This window comes from Bos taurus, chromosome 11 (genome assembly GCF_002263795.3).
Source record: "Bos taurus isolate L1 Dominette 01449 registration number 42190680 breed Hereford chromosome 11, ARS-UCD2.0, whole genome shotgun sequence".
Classification (NCBI taxonomy): domain Eukaryota; kingdom Metazoa; phylum Chordata; class Mammalia; order Artiodactyla; family Bovidae; genus Bos; species Bos taurus.
Window position 1 is genome coordinate 23596081 of NC_037338.1, and position 5676 is coordinate 23601756.

Genomic DNA, 5676 nt, shown 5'->3' on the forward strand with positions numbered 1-5676 from the left:
GCCAGAAAGAGTAATTACGAATCTTTGATTATGATGGCTTCCTCAGTTTTTAGTCATAGATATATCTAAGAGTCCTAGTCCACAGAGAGAATCAGAGAAAGATAAACTCAAAAGCCTAGAGAGAGTAACCCCCAGTTGAGATAATTTAATCAAGAAGAGAAAGTAAGGCATACCCACAAAGGGACATTTAAGGACCCTTTATTTATTTTTTATTTCCTTTCTTTTTTTTTAAGTTATAAAAAGAACAAACTTACACATAGTTCTACTTTATTATTTTTTAAGTATATAAATTAAGATTTTTAGTTGGAGTTTCAATATCAGACTTCCAAAAATTAATAGCATGAATATCCACAAAGTAGAAGGGTATAGTGGACCTGAAAAGCACTATGAACCAGTTCAACCTAATTAAAATTTACAATTTTAAGAGAACTACTACTACTAAGTCACTTCAGTCATGTCCGACTCTATGCGACCAATAGACAGCAGCCCACCAGGCTCCCCCGTCCCTGGGATTCTCCAGGCAAGAACACTGGAGTGGGTTGCCATTTCCTTCTCCAATGCATTAAAGTGAAGAGTGAAAGTGAACAGTAGGATATAAATTCTATTCAAATTCCCGTAGACTATAAACTAACAGACACTGGAACATATCCAAGGATGCAAAAGAAGGTGCAACGATTTCATGGTATAAAGGTATTGAAATCATACAGTGTTGGTTCTCTTATCACTGTGGAATTACGTTAGAAATCAGTACCCAATGAGAGCTTGAAATCTCTTAATGAGTCTTTCTTATGTAATAATCAGATACAAGCCTTGCTTCCTTTCCCAAGTCCATTTTCTCATGCCTCTTTCCACATATGTGTCAGTAGCATGAAAATGATAAGAAAACAAACAAACAAATATAAAACGGGTCAAACAATTGCACTGATACTTCACAAAGAAGGTACATGAATGATTAATAAAACCTCAAAGAAGTTCAACATTATCAATCATCAGTTAAGTTCAGTTCATGAGGACATGCAATTAAAACCACTAACACCCATTAGAATGGTTAAATTTTAAAAAAGAAAAATGTGGTCCTTCCGCCGCGGCAGCCATTGTAGAACAACAGCCATGGCTCTGTGCTACCTCATGGCCATGGGCCTCAGCAAGGGTCCCAAGGTGACCAAGAACGTGGGCAAGCCGAGGCACAGGGGCCGCCGCAGGCGTCTCACCAAATACACCAAGGTCGTGCGGGACATGATCCGGGAGGTATGTGGCTTTGCCCCTTACGAGCGACGAGCCATGGAGCTGCTCAAGGTCTCCAAGGACAAGCGGGCCCTCAAGTTCATCAAGAGAAGGTGGGGACACACATCCGCTCAAAGAGGAAGAGAGAGGAGCTAAGCAACGTCTTTCTGCCATGAGGAAAGCGGCAGCCAAGAAGAACTGAGCCCTTCCCTTTTGTTCACAATAAATCTTGCCAAAAACTGAATAAATAAATAAATTAAAAAATTAAAATGTGACATTACCAAGTATGGGAGAGAATGTGGAGCAACTGGAATGCTCTTACACTGTTGATAGGATTGCAAAATGGCATGGGCGGTTTGAGAAATTTAAAGTAGTATATATAAGTCCCTTATCATATGATTTAGCAATCCCATTGTGTAAGAACAGACAAACAAAATGAAATGAAAACACACACATACAACTTATACATGAGTATTCAGAGTTTTATTTATCTTAGAGTCTGGAAACACCTGAAGTTGTCAATCAAATGGAGAATGGATAAACCAATAATCTTTTAACCATCCTATAAAACACCAGTCAGCAATAAAATGACCAACATCATAGCTGTAACTAAAACACATTTTGTTTAGTGCAAGAATTCATAAGCAAAAGATAGGTACTCTTAAATTCTATTTACATGAAATTCTATAAAAGGAAAAGCTAGTAATGACAGAAAACAGATTAGTGGCTGCCTGGAGATAAGAAGGGGTCACTTTAAATGGTCATAATGGAGCCTTTGGGGGTGATGGATACTGTATTTTCATTGTAATGAAAGATACAGAATTTTATACAATTAGAAAATATATCAAATGGTACTCCTAAAAGAGTAATTTTGTATATAAATTATAGCCAATGCCATAAACATGTATAATATCATATATGAAATGAATCGCCAGTCCAGGTTCGATGCATGATACAGGACGCTTGGGGCTGGTGCACTGGGGTGACCCAGAGGGATGGTACGGGGAGGGAGGTGGGAGGGAGGTTCAGGATGGGGAACACGTGTATAACCATGGCAGATTCATGTTGATGTATGGCAAAACCAATACAATATTATAAAGTAAAAAAAAAAAAAAAAAAAATTATAGCCAATAACTATTTAGAAGTAAGTCCTAGAATTAGGCACTCTTATACACTGTAGATGGAACTGTCAATTGGTGCAATCTTTTTGGAAGAACATCTATGACAATTTAAGTATTTTCTTTTTTATGTACTTCCACATTTATATATTAACTCTACATAAATCATCACTTGTATATAAAGATGTAATGGAAAGATTGTTCATTGAAATAGTTTTTAACATCAAGCAATTCTCAACAGTATCCTGCTTAAATCAATGATAGCACATCTATACAATGGAAAAACACGCATCTTTTATAAAATATAACATGTTGTTGTTGTTAGGTCAGTAAGTCATGTCCAACTCTTTGTTAAGCCATGGACTGTAGCCCACCAGGCTCCTCCATCCATGAGATTTCCCAGGCAAGAATACTGGAGTGGGTTGCCATTTCCTTCTCCAGGAGATCTTCCTTACCCACAGATTGAACCTGCATCTCCTGTCTCCTGCATTGGCAGGTGGATTCTTTACTTCTGAGCTACAGCTGGAATCTGCATGGAAAGTTTCTAACATATATAAAATCAAAAGTGTTAAGGCACAGAACAATGTGTCTGTATTTAAAAACTCTCACCTTTTTTAAAATTAACTTTTGTTAGAGTATAGTTGATTTTCAGTGTTGTATTAGTTTCTGCCATACAGCAAAGTGAATAGTTATACATATATCCACTCTTTTTTATATTATTTCCCTGAATAGGTCATTACAGATTATTGAATAGAGTTCACTGTGCTATGCGGTAAGTCCTTATTAGTTACATATGTTGTATATAGTAGTGTGTACATGTCAGTATCAGTAGCCCAATTTATCCCTCCTCCCTAGATTTGTTTTCTTCATCTGTGATTCTCTTTCTGTTTTGTAAACAAGCCCATTCTTCCATCTTTTAGATTCCACATGTAAGTAATATATTTTTCTTTCTCTGTCCAAAGGGAAAATCAAAGCAAATTATACATAAATGTACATGTGTTTATACATGATGAAACTTTAAATATATCTTTAAATTTTTCTGCAAGATAGTTGTTTAAAGCAAAAAAAAAAAATAAACTATTATACATGGCAGCATTATAGACTATTTAGAAGATAAGTAGCAAGAGCACATAGGACAGAAAAGTGTTACAGAATTATACTCTTGTAAATTTCATATATTTGTTTGGATATAAACTGTGATGTTAAAGATACACTGAAATCAAATAAAATGCATAAAGGTGTATCTTAAAACTCAACAGAGGAAATACAAATCAAATACTAGAAAAAATTTTACTAATCAAAAAACATAAAACTGAGGAATATAGGCTACATCAGTATTTGAAACAAATGCCAAACATACAATAAATGGGAAAGGAATAAACACTTTACTTAAAAGGTCTTGATGGTAAGACCAAATTAAAAAATCAAGACTGCCTATATGATACCTACAAGGAATATTGTGTAAAGTAGACTGCTTTAAAATAAAATGGTGGTGAAGTGTATACCTTGAGAACACTAAGAATAAGAAAGCAGGAATGGGTATATTAACATCAGACAAAGTATGCTGTACTTCATCACCAAAAGTGGAATTTCAAATACAAAAGTAAAACTAAAAAATTTAAAGGAAAAATAGACAGATTACAAGCAACTTTGGGAATTTTAACACTACCCTATCAATAGCTGATAGGAATCATAAAAGTCAATAAAGATATAGAAGGCTTGATAACATCATTAAGAAATTGGCTTATTTGACTTTGGATTACTATATCTAACAATTATGGAATATACATCATTTTCAAGTACACATGAAACATTCACCAACATAGGCAAAATGCTGGGTCATAAAACAGAACTCCATAAACATCAAAATAATGTGAAGTATATTATCTGACCAGAACAGTATTAATTTAGAAATCAGTAGAACAAAGAAAGAATTAGCATGGAAACAAATTGCCAACAACTAGAATAACATTGCACATCATTAGAGAGCCTTCATATATTAATAGGGTAATAAAAAGTTTAAGCAATTGAATGCCCCAAATTAGAAAAGTAAATAAAATATTTGAAAATACAATTTCAGGACTAAGACTTTCTCTCTAAAGTAATATTGGTGAAATTCTAGTGTACTCAAAAATCACTGCTGCTGCTGCTGCTAAGTCGCTAGGGGGGATCATTATAAAATACAGATTCTGTTTCTAAGTTCTGGTGTAAAAACTAAGATTCTACAATTCTAAGAAACTCCCAACTGATGCTAATGATGATTAGAAAATAATATATGTTACTTAAGGAGGGATACTCATTATGCTATTAAAATGCTTCAGGGTACTGAATGTATTTGTACTTACAGAGGATAGAGGTGTTTTGATCTGGAATCCAAGGAAAGAGAGCCAAATAAATGAGATGTTGACTTGCATGAGACATTTCATAGGAAGTTCTGAATTATTGCCAGGTTAGATTGGACGCCAAGGTGCAGGGAAAATCTGGCAAGGTGCAAAAAAAAAAATCCTTTACTTCACAAACATCAAGGGACTATGCCTCTCTTTATTCATACTGCCTTTTACAATGGATAGAAATTTTCATATTAAAATATCAAAAATGGTTAAATTAATTAAATATCACATTTTAAAAGGCCCTTGATTTGCAGATGAAAACAAGTTTAAACATTTTTCTTCATATAATGATCTTTCTAGTCTAGATGGCTTAAGTGAAGAATTTAATTAGACTGCTTTAAAAGATAACTAGTGTTCAAAAGTAGTCAATCTTCAAAATTAAAAATAAGACACTTTTCTCATTTAACAGTTGGCTGCACAGTCAAGGGTATTTTGCTTCCTATTAACACTGTATGTTTTCAAAGCTCAGCAAAAATGTTTAAATGTACATACAAATTACTTTTTCCTTGACTTATATTTTAATTTCAGCAATACTCTCCATTCTGATTGATCTTAAATAAGCTCTGACTTCTAATGAATGATTATATTGCTGAAAACAATCTTAGAGCTTTAGCAAGAAGAAAATAGCGAAACTTCAGTATTTTGGTCATCCGATGCGAACAGCTGACTCATTGGAAAAGTCTCTGATGCTGGGGAAGATTGAGGGCAGAAAGAGAAGAGGGCATCAAAGGATGAAATGGCTGGATGACGTCACCGGCACAGTGGATATGACTTTGGGCAAACTTTGGGAGATGGTGAAGGACAGGGAGGCTTGTCGTGCTGCAGTCCATGGGGTCCCAAAGAGTCAGACAAGACTGGTCGACTGAACAACAACAAGAAGAGGAAAATAGCAGAAAAATAAGCAAATTATGTCCTAGAAAAAAGTAAACTCCTTGATTTTTGAA

At 34.7% G+C, this 5676-nt stretch overlaps 1 long non-coding RNA gene and 1 pseudogene across 1 annotated transcript; one reads left to right on the plus strand and one right to left on the minus strand.

The window, feature by feature from the left end:
- Positions 1 to 1072: 1072 nt before the first annotated feature.
- On the plus strand, positions 1073 to 1426 carry LOC615674 (large ribosomal subunit protein eL36-like; annotated as a pseudogene).
- Positions 1427 to 2324: 898 nt separating this feature from the next.
- LOC132346558 (uncharacterized) lies at positions 2325 to 4871 on the minus strand. The gene is made up of 2 exons (XR_009496393.1): positions 4688 to 4871; positions 2325 to 3294 (listed from the first exon to the last, which is right to left on the minus strand). It is a non-coding gene; the product is annotated as an uncharacterized lncRNA (long non-coding RNA).
- Between the last annotated feature and the right edge of the window lie 805 nt (positions 4872 to 5676).